Source organism: Dermochelys coriacea, chromosome 2 (assembly GCF_009764565.3).
Source record: "Dermochelys coriacea isolate rDerCor1 chromosome 2, rDerCor1.pri.v4, whole genome shotgun sequence".
NCBI classification, from domain to species: domain Eukaryota; kingdom Metazoa; phylum Chordata; order Testudines; family Dermochelyidae; genus Dermochelys; species Dermochelys coriacea.
Window position 1 is genome coordinate 171,056,349 of NC_050069.1, and position 19,123 is coordinate 171,075,471.

The following is a 19,123-nucleotide window of genomic DNA, read 5'->3' on the forward strand; positions in this document are numbered from 1 at the left end:
TCAGTGGCTAGCATTATGTCCTCCCAATACTCTGAAGAGATCTGTTAGCCTTACATTCTTATTTCTGCCCTCTAGTTCTGTAGAGAAAGGTATAATATATATTTGTTATTTACCAGATTATCTGTACTGAAGCCTCAACTCGGCGAGCCATACCTATTCAGCAAAGCACTTAAGAATATGATTAAATTCAAGGGTAGTTAAGCACATGTTTAAGTGATTTGCTAAACTGGGATGGATTCAAGTCTGCTTAAAAGACATTACAAAATTGGACCCATAAAGCAAATCCTCCCTCCCACGGAAGAGTGGAAGTTTTACCATTGATATCAGTGGGACTGGGATCATGCTCATAGTCTAGTAGGGCTCAGTCCTTTAGGGACTCAAACTGTGGTCGGCGGGCCACCAGTGGTCCGTGAGCTCCATTCAGGTGGTCCATGGATAGTTCCCTCTAAGGTGTGTGCCTGGGCAGCCACACAAGAGAATGAAGGGCCACCCGCGTAATTAGTGGAGCCGTGCTGGCGTGTCTCCACTAATTAGGTGCCTGGACCCTGGGGAAGATGCACATGTAAGGTGAGGAGAATAGGAGGTAAGTGGGAGGGGGCAGTGGTGTGAGAAGAGGGGGTGGGGGGAATTGGGGACGTGTAGGGCTGCGGTGGTCAGAGAAAGAGGTGACTTTCCCCAGCTTCAGGGCTGCGGGTGCTGGGGAAAGACAGCTCTTCTTCCCAGCCTCAGCTCTGTGCTGCTGTGGCAGGGGAAAGACCCCGCTCCTTCCCGCCCCAGCTTGGGTTCTGCTGTGGTGGGGGAGAGAACCACCTCCTTCCCACTCCCAGCTCGGGGGCTGCTGCTGCTGCAGGGGAGAGGGGCTGCCATGGTGGGGGGGAGAGGGCACATTCATTGCATTAGAAAGGTAAGACTATTAATAAATTATTATTAATAAACTGATATTAAAGTATCAGTTGTGTGCTTTTATATGTAGAACAAAAAATGTTAAGCATTAAGGGTTTTTTTTAATATAGTGCTTTTATCCAAAGTGCTTTACAATAGTTAGCTAACGGTACAAACAACATTTGGAAAGATCATTTGGTGGTTCACTGAGACCCTCAGCAATTTTCAAGTGGTCCGTGGAAAAAAAAGTTTGAGAACCACCGCTTTAGGGCCCTGAGAACTCTGATGCAGCAAAGTACTTAAGCATATGTTTAAATTTAAACACAAGCAGACTCACTGAAATCATGGAATAGCTCACAAAGTTAAGCATATGCTTTGCTGGATCAGGGCCAGAGCACTTGGCACTTTGCAGGATCAAGCCCCTATGGAAGAGAGATTTTGTTTAAATGTCTTCCATTGCTTATGATTTTGTAAACTGTGTTTTCTCTAGAAAGATTAAAGAGTCCAGATTTTCTTAATGGAGGTTTTTAGCTAAGTTTTGTTAAATATTTTCTTTATGTTAATCCTGTGTGTGTCTGCATTTTTCTTTTGTGAAATATAATATAATGATGATGATCTTTGAAATATCAGTGAAAATACTAATTTTATTATTTCACATCTATTCTCTTAATTTACTCAAAAGCCCCAATTTAGCAAACACTTACATTGAATGTAACGGGATGTGTAGAATCTATCTTAGGCATGTGCTGAAGTGCTGTGCTGAATGGGGATGGTTTGCTGAATCAGGTCCTGAGTCACATATGGCAGTGCTCTGTTTTGTATGAGCTTTCCACTTCTGCCATACCTCACCACACCCTGCTGCGTTTCCTGACTTTCAGCTCCTTTCACCCATTCCTTAGAACAAAAGCAGGCATTGCACTCAGGTGAATGAGACTGTTATCATTAATAAATTCCACTGGAGAGAAAGGAGACATGGAATTCTGGACCTTCAGGCTTTTATACAGACATGGAGCAAATTCATTTTTGGTGTAATTCCATAGACTAATGGTTTTACCTCAGGGATGAATGTGGCCCATCTCCATTGACTTCAATAGAGTTTCACTAGGTAAGAATTTCAACCACATGGTTATTGTAAAAGCTCCAGAAGAGGGATCTGGCACCTTCCTCACAATTCCTGCTCTCTTATCTCTTTCAAATGATTCAGAAGTGTTGTAAACCACATTTTCCATTACAGTTCAAGACTAAGGCTAGGATTTCTGTGTAGTAGTGAGAATTCCATTTGTTCGGGCCTGTCAGGCTAGAGACTCTGGCAAGCTCATGGCAAACACTGCCACCTAAACCATAATACTGTTAACTCCAGTGAAGTCCTTAGGACTTGACAAACTGTGGTAAATACATGGATCGCTTCATCCATCTCTAAAATGCAGCCACCTCTGAAGTAAAACTTGACTACAACCTTACAGTGCACAGCAACTCTCCATGATCGTTTAGGGCACTGAAGAATACTACTATATCTAATGTAAATTTAGGAATGCAGAAAATAATTGTGCTAGGACTGTGGCCCTGTCACCACCAGACCTGGAAGAAGTGGCGTGTGATTATTAATGCAATTGTGATAGATATGGCAATTTCCTCCAATATCTTTGGGAAATCTTACTTAATGAATTTGGACCTTTGGAGTCCAATGTATTAAATGCAAAGGTTATGAATTATTGTGGGCCTGGATGATCAAAGGACTATATTGAATAACGTGGCAGACAAGAATGAACTTTTGGGACAATACATGTAAAGCAAATTTCCTGGAAAATATCTAGGGAAAGGTAAATGTAAATTCTCCCCATCCTGCCTCCCACCTTGAATTATGCAAAAACCCAGTCGTTTTAAGCTATACCCTGAGCAGAGGGTGATTGTCTGCTGAGTAACTGTTCACAAGGTCCCAAGATCAAGGGCCAAAACCCTATAAAGGAGTGACTCATAGATTCACAAGGGTGCTTGTTCTGAGCTAACAGCTGTTGTAAACTTGTAACTACAGAAAAGACCCCTTGGTAAGGTTTAAAGGATTGATCACTTACCAGAGCCTTTACTGGAGTTGGGAGTGATCTCTGGTAAGTTTATTAGTATGCAGGTAGGTTATTTTATTGTTTTTAATATGGTTTCTCTGTAGTACAAGAATAAGTGCACTTGCTTAGAAAGGGCTGTGTGGTAATATCTAACTGTGGGCAATTGTGCTGCGTATAGCCTCTGAGGAGAAAGTAAAGCAGACTTTCCTCGGCAGTTTGACTTGCTGGGGAACTCACAGTATAGGCAGGGAAATGGACAGCCTGGAAGAAGCCTGGTCAGGAGGGACAGAGACGCAGGTCTCCACCCAAGAGAGGTGATAGCTGGGGAGCCAGGTTTAGTTGCCATGAACTATGTCAGTAACTGTCTTATAAGGAGTAATAATACTCAGTTCATCTAAGGGTCCTTTTCATTGTTATGCTCAGTATGCTTTGCAAAGGTGCATAAGTATTATTATTGCCATTGACAACTGGGGGTCTAAGGCTCGGAGAGATTAAATGACTTCAAAGGTCACATAATTCTCCTGAATCCCATTTTCATTGGATTATTACAGTCAAATCTCCTGTTTCTTATCCTAAAAACCTTGAGTAGCACAGTGACCCCAGTAGGGTAGGCAGTAGTTCAATACTGACTCAGAAGCAAGAGTAGCATCTACAGAATCATCACACTTCTTCCCGGTTCTCCTAGGTGGTACTGGGAGAGCTCCCATTCATTTAGTGATCCAGCCTCACCTAATTTAGCTTGCAGCTCTGAATGAATAACCCCAAATGGCAAAGCCATAGGCTAAAATTTACTCAGATTCTCTGTTTAAATGTTAAATACCACATTTCCTGCTGCAGTGATCTATTTTTTTTTTTAAAAGAAAAACATAAGCCCAGTAACCAAGTAACATTCCCAACAGCAATGATGTGAAGGGATAATGCTCAAAGCCCAGCAGCACAATATTCTGCCATTCCCTTCTCCCTAAATGAAGTTGTAGACATTTGCCAAGGAAATAAAATATAATGTAGAAGCATGAATAGAACAAAACAAAACAAAAATCAACCTGAAAGTTACGCACCATGCCTTACATTTCCTTCCCCATCTCTTTATTCCTGTTCCTCTTGCTTTTATTCTTTCCACTTTCTATTTCCTTAGCTTTCTCTTTATAACCTTTTCTCTGCCCTCGCCCCCAAACTATTCTGGTGTGGTTTTTACCTTCACACATTTTTCTCCTTTGTCCTTGTTCCACTGATCTCTTTTCAATCCTTCCTTGATCCTCCTCATAAGTGACTTCTAGATTAGGCCTTTAAAAAGTACTTTGATTTGAAAAAGTACATTGGATGAAAAACTCTAAAACCAGTGAACTAGTGAAACTAAAAATCAATGTAAATGAATAAAATGGGTGAAATTTTCAGAGCTGCACATGGATTTAGATATCCAATTACCATTATTTGCACTTGGGCATCCATATCCTTTAAAGTGACTTTGATAATCTCAGTCAATATGTTCAACTGCTATGGCACTAAAGAAGTGTGATCATCTCTCCATAGTGGCTGAAAGGTGATGTATTGTATACATATGCACACAAGAGAAAAGATCACAAGAATCTCACAAAAAGGGTTACAAGAATCTTTAATAATAGTTATTTAATACAAAGCACTATTAAAAAAAGAAAAGCGCTATGTATTATCATGCTAATTATTTATCATCTGTGAACCAGTGTTATAGTTAGTTAAAGAGTGATCAGTTCACAGAATGTCAGTTTGCCTCCTCTCACCTTGCCAGATATTCAGTGCACCAACACTGCAGCTGGTGCTGTTCATCTCTCTAGGGATCAGAACAAAAGCCTTCTTCACTGATCTGTGGAACAAGTTTTCTTGAGAGCACTCTTCACAAATAGAGTTTATTATAATTCATCTGGCCCCAGTTGTTCATTTTAGAAACCAACAGAATAAAGAGCAGTTAGCCGAATACATTTCAGCACTTCAAGCAGAAGATTTTAAGAAACCTCACTTTTATATGTAAGGTCTTGTTATGGCAGTGGGCTGGAATTCAAGAGAGCTAGATTAAATTCCCAACTCTACCAAAGATGATTTTGTGTGATCTCCAATAAGACACAGGCCAACATTTTCCAGATTGGGATACAAAACCTTATTCAGTCACCTGCATATAACTGGCTTGATTTTTAAAGCACCTGTATTTCCTAGTATTGTAGTTCTGGGATTTGTGGATGCTAGGTGCTTCTGAAAAATCAGGCCACTTTTATTGATACAGATTTAGAAGCCTAACTTTAGGTACCCAAGTCTGACCATTTTGCATGTACTCTTTCGCACACATAAAAGGGGAAGATAATACTTTCCTGCCTCAGAGGTGGATGAGCACAAATTCATTAATGTTTTGGAGGAACTCAGGTACTAGAGCAATGCGGTCCATTAAGTATCTTGTTTGAGAGGTCATGAGCTACCTCCTGTATCTGTTATTTTTGACACAGTATTTTTCTGCATGGTTTAGCATTGCAGACCTATTTATAGAAATCACAATCTAGTGTACTATTCTTTTTTTGTTTGTGAGGGGAGGGAGTTTTTTCCTTAAAAAAACCCCCAAATATTACCTTTCTTGTTTAGAAACTGTTTTATAGTACTATGCTATAGACATTTATAGAAAAAATACATTAAAAGCTTACTATACAAGGAGCTAGTACTGTCCCCTATATTGTCCTGGACAGATGGGAAGGCAGATAAAATGCAAGGGATTTAACTCATCAGGGATCTGAACAGGAATAACTAGTACAGTGCAAAAAGAAAAAGAGTACTTGTGGCACCTTAGAGACTAACACATTTATTTATTATTATATAATTTAATATAAAAGTCTCTAAGGTGCCACAAGTACTCCTTTTCTTTTTGAGAATACAGGCTAACACGGCTGCTACTCTGAAACTTGTCGTAGTACAGTGCAGGTCATCAATCCTTCCTCACTTGTTTCCATCTAGTGGAGGGTCTGCAGTCAGCCCTCTATTTCTCCATACCTGATCCCAGCCTACTGCTAAGACCCCACCGCTCTCCTTTTATATGAAGTGTGACAACTGTATGATTGAGGTATGACCATGAATATCACTGTTATACAATTGCAACAAATCTTAAAGAAAAGTATGTTATATAAGGTATCAGATATAATTATCTTGTTTATATGCATATCATCTTTGTATTTAAAGTTATGAATATTAACTATGTACCTGTATTTCAAATGTGTCTGTTCCTGGAATAACACCCACCAGGTAAAATCAATATTGAAGCCAGATGGTTTTATGTTGATGGCCCATCAAACACAATTGACTCTCATAATGGGCCATAGTAGAAACTCATTCCACCCCAATGGCTGTTCCTGCAGACACCTTAGCCTTCAAGTGGCCAATGGCTTGCCCCAGTGACTCAGCAAACCATGTAAGGGCATGTGACTTGCTCACATGACTCTGGACTCCTTCTTGTACCTGTACTTTTCCACAAACTGTGCTGTGGGCTTTGTTTGGGACAGTAAACTTCCATCCACATGGCAGAGGATAAGGGACCCTGGAAACATCTCCATCTTGCCTCTTTTCTGTTCTGACTCTCTGGACTATGGATTTACAACTGAAAAGAGCATATTGACTATGGACTGAAGGCACAGGTGCTGGCTTCCTCTTGGCACTGGGGGGGGTGCTCAACCCCCACCTCCATCCCAGGCCCCACTCCCACCCCATCCCGTCCCTTCTCCAACTCCACCCTGCCTCTCCCCACCCAGTTCCACTCCCTCACCCAAGCACACCCCATCCCTGCTCCTCCCCCACCTCCCAGCTTCTCCTGCAAGCCATGGAACAGCTGATCACAGCAGGCAGGAGATGCTGGGGGGGAGGGGGAGGAGTTGATCAGTGGGGCCACTGGCAAACAGGAGGTGCTGGGGGCTGGTTGGAGGGGAGCTGGCGGCTGGTTCGTGCTAAGCACCCACACTCTTCCCCCCCCCCATGGGTGCTCCAGCCCTGGAGAACCTACATAGTCAGTGCCTATGTCTGAGGACCCTCCAATCTTTTGGAAGTTATCAGAGACTTTACAAGACAGCAGTTTATTTCACCACTGCTTCAAACCTGATTCAAGAAATTTGCAATGATTGTATGTATATGATCTATTAATCATTTTAACGCTCTTCTTCTTTTCTCTAATAAAAGAACCTTGAAAAGAAAAGAAAAGAAAACTTGACACCTGCCACCATGAGGCACCAGCCATTAGCTTGGCTGCCTTTACCCCACCCCCAGCTGGGTTCCCATATAGTTAACTGTTCCCTCCCTAAAACTGGCCAAACTTGTTTAAAAGCTGTGTCCTACTATCCCTGAATACTTAGGGTATCCAATATGATATTTTAGTGGGTAATTACTGATCCCCCCGTTTCTGATGATTCACAGATCTTCTGGCCTTGTCAACTCATGGAGGCCTCGTGGATCCCTGCCAAACCATATACTGCAGTATTTCAGACCAGTTTACAATATCTTTTGGGAAAAGGTCTGGAATCTCCCTGTCCTGAGGATTAAATAGACCCCTTACAATAGCCTAGATCATTGCTTAACAATGTAAGTTGTTCCAATAGCATGACAGTCTGTATTACATAGTACTATACTGGGATATTTATAAATATGAAGATATATTTTTTATTACGTAGAGTGCTAGCTATGACCCCTATATTTAGGTTGCACACTTTCCATTATACAAGATTCTTGCTACTTTTTTCCTCCGCTTAGAGAAGCTCTTGGAGCGCTATTGTTTGCAGCAAGCCTTTGAAGTTTGGCAGGTAGAATGCCCTGCGGCTAGAGATGTGCCTTTTTTCTTTGTCTCATGAAATTCATATTTTGCTGAGATACCAACCATTATAAAAAAATAATAAAAAACCCCACCATTTCCCAAGGCCAGTTTTGCATGGCTCATCTCCTACCTCATCTCCTTAGGAGAGGCTGGCCCCACTCTCACTGCTCATCAGGATTGGTATTTGCACTTGGTGCCAGGACTGCTGTCGTGTTTGGTCTTGAACAGATCTGCAAGGGGATGCCTGGAGTTTGTAACTCTTCTTCCTTGTGCACCATTGCATGGTCAGACACAATCACAAGACATCTCCACTCCATCCCATAACAATCTATTCCCACACCTTATTGCAATAACAAAAAAAGGAATGTTCTGTTTGACAACTTGGCTCCAGATAACATCTCTTATCCCATTATTTCAACCAATTCCCATTTCATCCAGCTATCTCTTCCTTAGGAAAAGTCTGGGTCAAAAAATGGCTCTTGCAATGTGTTGTGAACGTCAGGAAATCTGGGCTCTGGTGGACCAAGAAGTGAAGAAAGTTCCAGAGCCAAGGGTCCTTCAGCAAGAACACACTGCCAGCAGCACCTTCTTTTGTATTCCAGGGATGCACTGGTAGCTTGAGTTCCTCAGAGAACAGTGATTTGTTAGGGAGGTTTCCAGGTAACTGCTCAATGGTTGCAGAGTTTCTTTCTCTCCATCCAGAAGCAGAACTCTGCTGGTTTGTTTTTACTTATGATGCCTGGTCTCATCGGGAACAAAACATTTAAGAATCTTTCTTGAAGGGCTAAACACAAATGACAGACAGTTGCACTAAAGATTCATTGAAATGCTACAGGGAAACATTTTGTTTTGAACTACTAGACACTCTGACAATACCAATTGCTTGGAGACAGCGAAGGTCATCTTTGCCTTCTCTGCCTGAAGTATAGTATCTTTCTCTGCTCTAAGTGACTGTTACTGACTGAGTTATTCAGTCCTGATGGATTTGAAATAGGCTTTACAACTACAGAGAGCCGGAAGAGGTTGTCAGTTGTTGCTAGATGCCAGCAAGTGAGCACCAAAAGTTAGTGGGCAAGAGATGGAGATTTCAGTTAATGTGACTAGGCAGCATACTGCAATTTTCCTAGGAAAGCTATTTTCAAAAATTTAAAACATTCTCAAATATGGAAAAAGCTGACTTCCTCAATATTGATAGCATCTAATTTATTCAACAATGGATGCCACAGACACTTTAACAAATGGAAAGGTGCTAGGGTTAACTTCCTAGCAGAGTATTATAAATTACCCCTGGATAGCAACAACGCTGCTTAACAGATCTATTTAAAACAATACTTGAAGAGGAGTTTCTACTTGATACACGGCTAGCAGCCAATTTTTGGTGAGTCCCCCAAAATAAGAAGGGACAGAATTTAGTCTATTAAAAAATACCACTGACTGGCCTTTGGAGACGGAAGGAAACAGAACTCCATGTGTTCACTTTCAAACATTTTTAAGGTGCTCATTTGGCCCAAACCCAGAATTGTTTCATACACTTTCGTATGCTGGGTGCTCATTGTTTGCACAGGCTAAGCCAGGGGCGGGCAAACTTTTTGGCCTGAGGGCCACATCGGGGTTCCAAAATTGGTATGGAGGGCTTGTTAGGGGAGGCTGTGTCTCCCCAAATGGCCAGGCGTGGCCCAGTCCCCGCCTCCTATCCAACCTCCCCCGCCACCACCGCTTCTTGCCCCCTGACGGTTCCCCCAGGACTCCTGCCCCATCCAACTCCACCTGCTCCCTGACCACTCCTGACTGCTCCCTGCCACCCATCCAACCCCCCTCTCTTTCCTGACATGCCTCTGGGGACCCCTGCCCCATCCAACCACCCCTGCTCCCTGACTGCCCCCAGAACCCCTGCTCCTGACTGCCACCGCCACACCATCCAACACCCCCTTCCTGACTCCCCCCCAGGACCCTTGCCCGATCCAACCCCCGTTTCCCACCCTCTGACTGCCCCAACCCCTATCCATACCCCTGCCCACCACCCCCAACTCCCCTGCCTTCTATCCAACCTCCCTGCCCCCTTATTGCAGAGCACAGAGCACCGGTGGCTGGCAGCACTACATCCGCACCGCCCAGAGCACCGGGTCAGGACGTGGCTCTGCAACTATGCTGCCCAGCCGCCTAGAGCATTGTGCCAGCGGCGCAGCACGCTGAGGCTACGGGGAAGGGGGGACTGTGAGGGAGGGGTCGGGGACTAGCCTCTCAGGCCAGGAGCTGGGCAGTAGGGTCCCACCGACCGGATGTGGCCCATGGGTCATAGTTTGCCCACCTCTGGCCTAAGCAGTGGTATCTGTACAAAGAAAAGTGAGTCTCTCTCAAAGAAATTATGCAAAAATCACATCTTTGATCAGGTTTATGTTTGAAAGGCTTGTTTTAAAATATCCATGGCTTATCCATAAGGATATTTAGTTTCTCCCAGTGCCTTAAGATATTGAGGCAAACAGCAGAAGGAAGCTTTAGGCCCAAGTCCTGCAATGTACAACACGGACCAGCTTCAGTGGGGCTCTCTGGGCACACAAGTCATTCAGCACTCTATGCTGCAGGATGGAGGCCTTGAGGAGTTCTGAATATGGACCAAATTCTATAGTCAGTGTCACGGTGCAGGACTCACCCCTGCGGCGCTTCCTACTGGTTTCTCAGGTAATTAGCTCTTCCAGCCTCCGGAGTGACCTCTGCAGGACAGTGTCTTGCTGCCACTGACCCCCCCCCCCCCCGTCCTTGACGTGCTGCCTCCTGGCAGTATCCCCACAGATCTGGGTCTCCCCCTCACAGGGAACCCTCACCCACTATCCTCACCTCAGTCTTTGGCTACTGCCAGTCACCACTGAACCCCCACCCACTGGGGCAGACTTCAGCTTATAAACCAATCATCACAGACAAGGGGGGTTTGGACCTGCTGCCTCTGCCTACTCATGGGCTGCCCTGTTGCAACCCTAGTACCCATCTACCAGGTCTGCAGCCTGGGGCTTTTCCAGTCTGGAGCCTCCCAGCTCCTCTGGCCTTCCCCAGCCCTGCTTCACCTCAGGTACCCTAATACACTCTCCAGCAGCCAGGCCCGTCTCTCTCAACAGCTAGAGAAGACTCTGTCTGTTCCTGGCCCACTGCCCTTTTATAAGGCCCAGCTGAGACCTGATTGGGGCATGACCACAGCTGAGCCTGCTTCCCCTAATCATCCTGGGAATTGCTTGCTCCGAGCCACAGCCCGCTTCTGGGCTGCTTTAAGCCCTTTAAGGCAGGAGTGGGTGACTACCCCACTACAGTCAGACACACAACAATACATCTGAAGTAACACCCCTGCAATCATTTTAAAGGGTCACTATGTCATAACTGAGGTCTGGTAGTTGAGGAATCTGGTTTGAATAAAAGAGTGTTCAGAACTGCAGGGAAATGGATCAGGTTGGTCTTTCCCCATCTCCATTACAGATGATTCTCTCACACATACACATAACATCTTCTCCTAAATCATCTATGAAGACCCACCTCATTTATCATACATCAGTAGAAAAGAGAATAAAGGAAAGCCAACTCCCATCTCGCCAGCTTCTCAAACACTTCTCTTTAGAGAGGTTTCTAATGTAACTGATATCTCTACCTTACAGTTTGCATTATCTGAACCAGCACCAGTTCTCTGTTTATTACTATTTTCTTCTTCCTCCGTCTCTTTTTTAAATTTGGTAGCTATTGGGAATAAACATGGTACCTAATAGCCGAATAGCTATGTGAAAAGAAATTCAACTTCTGTAGTGGTGCAAAACATATAGCAACCTACTAGGATGCAGCCAATCAGGAAATACACCTAGGTATCTATTCTAGATGGAATGGGTACAGCGTATCCTTATTTCAGACAGCTACCAAGACATGCACAATCAATCAAAAAAGCCAACTCATGCTATTTTATCAACATTTAATTTAAAACAAAGCAAATGAGGCATTGCCTTTCAAAATGTTATTTTTCCCCTTCCCCTTGCAGTATGTCAGACTGGTTTAAGTACCAGGCTAAATGGATTTAGATGGGATTGTTTAATAAAATGTTTAGAAAACACAAGGAGCCAAATCCTGAAGTCATTATTCTAAGTTCACTCATGTCTTATTGTAAAGAAAACTGCCACTGTCTTCACTGAGAGATTTTTCTGAGCAAGAACTGGGCAAAAACTGAGTCCAGAAAAAACAAGAGTGCAACAATGAATGTCTACAGCCAAATCCAGTGCCAGTTTACACCAGCTGAGAATTTAGCCCCTATTTTTTATACTCTGCATATTGAAAAGAATGAAGATACAGTGCAGTGAAAAGAATCCTTAAATAGCAGAAAGCAATCCTGAACACTAGGAGCTTGCATGTGGCTTTAAACCACAACTTGCATTGGGGAGGAAGTAAAGACAGTATGGGCACCAACTAGTAACTTGAGCTGGTCAAAACTTGGCAAATTTTGACATGTCAAAGAAGTTTAATTCTGAACTGGCACAAGAACTAGACATTTTGAAATTTCCCACTAAAAGGACACATTGAAAAAGTCATTTCCATTGGATTTTTCCAAAAGGAAATGGAGCAGCCAGCTGCCCTGACTCTGAGGAACTCTTTGGGATGTCCCATACTCCAAGGGACTTTCTGGGTTGCCCCAGATTCCCTGTAGAAGAGGGGTCAACACAAACATTCTTTGAGAATCAGAGGAGTCCTCCTGCTGTGGAGTGGGGGAGCCTGAAAGCCCTGGCCAGAACTGAGGCTCTCAGGGCTTCCAGGCTGTTGGATCCATGGCAGGGAACCTGAAAATTCTGGGGTCACTAACTCAGAGATAGTCCATATGACAGGGCTGCCTTGCAGCTGCAGACCCTGGGGGCTGAGGCTCCCAGTATCCTATGAAACAAGCTAGCAGAAGGGCAAAAAAAGCGGGGAAAGGAAGACATGGAGAATTAGAGACCAGTCAGCCTAACTTAAAAACCCAGAAAGATATTTGATCAAAATATAAACAATCTGTTTATTCAAACTTGGAGAATAATAGGGCAATAAGTAATAGCCAATAGGGATTTGTCATGAACAAATGCCAGACCAACCTTATTTCCGTCTTTGATGCAGTAGCTAACCTAGTGGATGGGCAGGGGTGAAGCAGTAGACATCATATATCTGGACTTTTTGATACAGTCCCACATGACATTCTCATGAGCAACCTAGGGAAATGAGGTTTAGATGAAATTAATATAAGGTGAGTGCACACTTTGTTAAAAGACCATAGTCAAAGAGTAGTTATTAACAGTTCACTGTTAAATTGGGAGAAGGTATCTAGTGGGGTCCTGCAGGGGTCTGTCCTAGGTCCAGTAGCCTTAAATGTTTTCATTAATGACTAGATAATAGAGTGAAGAGTAGGCTTATAAAATCTGTGGACAACACAAAGCTGTGAGAGTTGCAAGCACTCTGGAGGACAGGATTAGAATTCAGAATGATCTCGATAAATTGGAGATTTGGTCTGAAATCAACAAGATGAAAAACAATGAAGACAAGCACAAACTATTACACTTAGGAAGAAAATAATCAAATATACAAACATCAAAATGGGAAATAACTGGACTGCAGCAAAAGGATCTAGGGGTGATAGTGGATCACAAATTAAATATGAGTCAACATGTGATGCAGTTGCAAAAAAGGCTCATATCATTCTGGGGTATATTAACAGGAAAGCCATATGTAAGATATGGCAGGTAACTGTCCTGCTCTGTTCAGCACTGATGAGGCTGCAGCTGGAGTATTGTGTCCTGTTTTGGGTACCACACTTTCAGAAAGATGTGGACAAACTGAAGAGCATCCAGAGGAGAGCAGTCAAATGATAAAAGGTTTAGAAAATATGACTTATTAGGAAAGGTTGAACAAATTGGACATATTTCCTCTAGAGATGAGAAGGCTGATGGGGGACTGTGCCAGCACATATCTCTATGTTTAGACCCTACACACTATTGTAATAACCTGTATCAAAAGTATGCCTTGTAAGGTATCGTTTGACAACTCATAATTTGCTTGCCAGTATTCTCCTGATAAAATGTGTGGCAACATTGTATATGAAGTTATAAGATTCTACTGTATGATGTTAAGTATCAGAGGGGTAGCCATGTTAGTCTGGATCTGTAAAAGTGGCAAAGAGTCTTGTGGCACCTTATAGACTAACAGACGTATTGGAGCATAAGCTTTTGTGGGTGAATACCCACTTTGTTAGATGCATGTTCCAAACCCCATAACCCTGCCCAACAAAAGTTGGCAAACAAGTCTGTCCTAAACAAAGGAATGTGTGCTCTGCTTAATTTGCATTTAAGCAGTAAATAGAGTCATCAAGAAGGAGAGGTAACAAAGGAAGGTCTAACAGGTAAGGAAAAAGTAGCAGATAACATCTTTCTATTTAGACTTTTTGTGGCCTGGTGCCCAGCTGGAAATGTTTTTCAAGAGGGGGACTGAAGCTATAAAAAGGGATGGACAAACAACCCAAGGCAATCCCCCCACCCCTCCCTGCCCATCACATATACTGCACCTGAAGCAACAAAGGAAAGTGTCATTGGACTCTGGGAGAAGGGATCCTGACTGACAGGTTTGGCTACTAAGACTGTTGAAAGCATATGGTGAGAAATTTTGCTTGAATCTGATATAGAAGGTTAAGTTAGGTATTAGTAAACCGCTTATCTTTATTTTTCTTGTAACCGTTTCTGACCTTTATGCCTCATTGCTTGTACTCACTTAAAATCTATTCTTTGTAGTTAATAAACTTGTTTCATTGTTTTATCTAATCCAGTGTGTTTAAATTGAAGTGTCTGGGAAACTTCATTTGTGGTGGCAAGTTGTGTACATATTATTCTTTTAAAAGAAATAACAGATTTAATAGAACTTGTATTGTCCAGGAGAGGACTGGGAAGTACAGGGCATATATTTCTGGGGGGAAATCTAAGACTCAAGATATGCTGGGGTCACCTTGAAGTACAACCAAGGCCGGTGAGAGGCAAAGTGCAGCTGGCAGGCTGCAGTTATAGACACTCAGGGTGTGGCTTGAATGCTGGAGGCTGTTTCTGAGTGGCCCTGGTGGGAGCTACTTCAGCAAGGCATTGTAAGGCACCCAAGGTTGCAGGGCAGGGGTGACACACCTGCTCATTAGTCTGGATTGCACCGTGGCATGTCACAACAACATGATAAGAGTTTTCAAATATGTAAAAGATTGTTATAAAGAGGACTGTGATCAATTGTTCTTCACATCCAGCGAGGACAGGAGAAGAAATAATTGGCTTAGTTTGCTACAAGGGAGATTCAGGTTAGATATTAGGGAAAAATCTTTCTGACTATAAGGATAGTTAATTACTGGAACAGATTACCTAGGGAGGTTGTGGAATCTGCATCACTGGAGGTTTTTAGAACAGATTAGACAAACACCTCTCAGGGATGGTATGCTTTATCATACTTCAGTACAGTGGGATAGACTAAATAACCTCTTGAGGTATATTCAAGCTCTACATTTCTATGATTACCGATCATGTCAAATTATGGAGTACAAGCACTATGTCAGTCTGTCACTATGGCAGTCCTAGAGTCCTTAAGGATGGGGCAAGGGAAGTTTGACTATAACAATAATTGTAGCATTCATTACTGTAAATCAATTTGAGCCAGATTAAATGAAGTCCTGAATTCAGTGGAAGATGAAAGTAATCACCACCTTCAAGGTTCAGGCTCTTAATTTTTATAGGGGTGAATGTTGCATCTGCTATTGTCAGAGTACCACTGACACCCCTGCCTCAAAACAGGATGTGAAACAGAGGCTGTTAATTTCTAAATTCTACCCAAATTGAAGTTCTTTAATGAGTTCATTAATATCCAAAGTTTTTTTCGTCCACTAGGGCCAGATGGCCCCTAATATTTAACAAGTGTGCATAAATGTACAGTGCAATTCAGAGCTGCAACTCCTGGTTTATTTTTTGTCTTCCTCTTTCAACAAATTCAGTTCCTTGTCTTAAAACAAAACAAAACACACACAACCCTAAAGAATAAAGAGGGGATTGATTTTGTAATCAGTCCATGCTCCCTTCCTCTTCTTTCACTCTTGAAAATACATTGGTTGGTTTGTACTTAATTAAGTCTGTCCCCTTCCCACACACTGCCTCTCAGATGCAGGTCACTATTCTGTCCTCCAGCTCATTTCGAACCACCCCTGTTTCCCCAAAATAATATATGTTCGGCTCACGCTCATGATGGAGTGATCTCAGTCTAAAAGCGACATGTAATTTCATCCGCACTGTAGAATCCAACTTGTGAAGTGTGAAATTTTCCACTCACCCACCTTTTAATGCTTCCTTTAGGCTTGTTCTTCATGGTAGACCCAACCGATGCATTTAAGCCCTGCGTAAATACCACGGCTATGCTAGACAAGACAACTCCCAAGTTATGAAGAAGCTGCTAGCTATAGCTTATCTGTGTGAACAAATAGTTTGTTGCTATGATAATGTGTGGAATGCTCTTCCAGATTATTCAGACATTATTTAATCTTTGGCAGTATTTTGATTAAAAAACAGAAGTAAACTGCATGTCCCTCTTCTGTTTCTTTCATCATCATCATCATCATCTCCTCTTTTCTGGTTAATTCTTGAAAATATCTATCTACAGGTCACAGAGAGAGACATGAAGAAAAACATATTAAGTGTGTATGTTTAATAGATAAATACAATATATGCACTTGTTTATTAATACACATTCTACATTAATTAACAGTAAGGTTGCAATTTAAAGCATTCAAGAATCAGGAAATTAAAATATTGAGGTTCTCATGTAACAGTAGCTCAGGGGCATGCGCAGGAGTTTAAATTTGACCCCTTGGTGTGGGCACAGAAGCTCACTCTCCCCATCTCTGGCCCCAGGAGTAGCTCACAGCCCCCCGTCTGCTCCCTGACCTAGCCCCGGGAGGATCTCGTTGCCCCCCCTCCCCACCCAGCCCCTGGGGAGAGAGGACTCACCCAGCCCCAGCTGCAGTGGGGAGAGAGCCGCATCCCTGGGGCAGGGGGAGTGCTGCATGCCTTTCTGATTACCGGGGGGGGCATGCTCCTGCTTGCCCCCCTTGTGCATGCCCCTGCAATAGCTAGAATTATGGATTATTACCCATGTAGTTTATTTTATATCTTGAGCCACAGCAGATAAAATTGAGTCCCATTGTACTAGGTACAACTTCCATTGACATCAATGTGAAATTGTCATTGAGTTCAATGAAAGGTGGATCGGGTTCTACAACTGATCATATGCACTCTATCATCATCTTATTTATATACAGGGCCAGTCAACAAAACTCACTGATTTCTACTACCGGAGAATCTGACCTACAATATAATCTATATCTATATCTATATATATAAATAATGAAACAGCATTCAGTTCCATATATAAAGGACTCATAGCCTGATTCTGTTGCCACACAACAATGTAATTAAAGCCAAAGATATATAACCAATAAGAAAATGAAAAGTAGAACAATACTACAGAAAGTACAAAAGCACGATGTGGATGTGAAGCAAGACTGCAGTGAGCTGGGATACCAATGATCATCTGAAAGGAATTTTTAATGCAAAAATATGTCAGAATATTTAAAACATGACATGATCACAGTGTACAAAAATTACAAATATAACATTGCTATGTTGTTATTAATTATTGTATAGTTCCCAAAAATGCTGAGCACTTAGACGTATAGGAAGAAATAGTGCCTGTCCTGGATAGAGTACAATCTAATTTGGCAGAGATGCACAAAGGATGGGGCAAAGAGAAGCAACAGATCAACAAAATGATCTCGGTGATGCTACGTGCACTTCTTACTAGGGATGCATAAATCCATCTTTCTGCTCTTGGCCCACACATTCCCCTGGCTAACTAATGTTAGCAATTTTATTATTGCCAATATAAAAAATCATGAGATTGTATATTTTTTTTTAATCTCATGATTTTTAACCTCTTTGAGTTGGTATTTTTGTTTGTTTGTTTGTTTTTGGTTTGGGTTTTTGGTTTCTTTACATCTACTTTTTTCTGAGCCTTTAGGTTACACTTGTGCCCCATTTTCCAACTTTTGATGACTAGGAACTTATTTTTAAAGAAAACTGAAAACAGAGATTTTGTTTCATAATTAATGATTCCAGGAGCTGGGGCTTTTAGAAAAACACAGATTCATGATAAAATCACCAGTGTTGGGCAACACTGCCATGTCCTCCTCCTTTTCACTTCCCATTTCCCCTACCTTTCTTCATCCATAAATACCCTCCCCCTTCAGAACTAGAGTTGCCAACTTTCTAATCGCACAAAATCGAACACCCTAGCCCCATCCCTTCCCTGAGGCCCCACCCCTGCCCCACCCTTTCCCGAGGCCCTGCCCCCCATTCACTACCCCTTCCTGAGGCCCTGCCACCCACTCACTCTCCCTCGGTGGCTCACTCTTCCCCACCCTCATTCACTTTCACTGGGCTGGGGCAGGGGATTGGGGTGGGGGGGTGAGGGCTCCAACTGGGGTTGTGGGCTCTGGGGTGGGGTCAGAAATGAGGGGTTCAGGGTGTGGGAGGGGGCTCTGGGTGGAAGCAGGGAGTTGAGGTGCATGAAGGGGTGAGGGCTGCGGGGTCCAGAAGGGCGCTCCAGGCTGGGGGGTGGAACAGAGGGATTCAGAAGTGGGAGGGGTCTGCGGGTTGAGGCAGGGGGTTGGGGTGTGGAAGGGGGTACGGGCTCTTGGGTTGGGCCAGGGATGAGGGGTTTGGAGTGCAGGAAGGAGCTCTAGGCTGGGGGCGGGCAAGGGATTTAGAGTTCAGAGGGGGCTGTGGTTTGAGGGAAGGGGTTGGAATGTGGGAAGGGTTCTGGGCTGGGGCTGAAGGGCTTGGGGGTCGGGCCGAGGGATTCAGAATGTGGGAGCGGGCTGCAGGTTAAGGCAGGGGGGTGAGATGCAGGAAGAGTTACGGGGTCTGGGATGGGGCCGGGGATGAGAGGGTTGGTGTGCAGGAGGGGGCTCCAGGCCGGGGGTGGGGCCAAGGGATTCGGAGCGTGAGAGGGGGCTGCGAGTTGAGGCAGGGGGTTGGGGTGCAGGAGGGGTATGGGCTCTGGGATGGGGCTGGGGATGAGGGGTTTGGGAGGGGGCTCCGGCATGGGGCAGGGATTTGGGATGTGGGGGGTGAGGGCTCCAGCTGGGGGTGCAGGCTCTGGGGTGGGGCCAGGGATGAGAAGGTTGGGGTGCAGGAGGAGGCTCTGGGTTTTGGTGGGGCTCAGGGCTGGGGCTTGGGGCCTGGACTTACCTCAGCGGATCCCAGTCATCAGTGTAGCAGAGCTAAGGTAGGTTCCCTGCCTGTCCTGGCCCCATGCT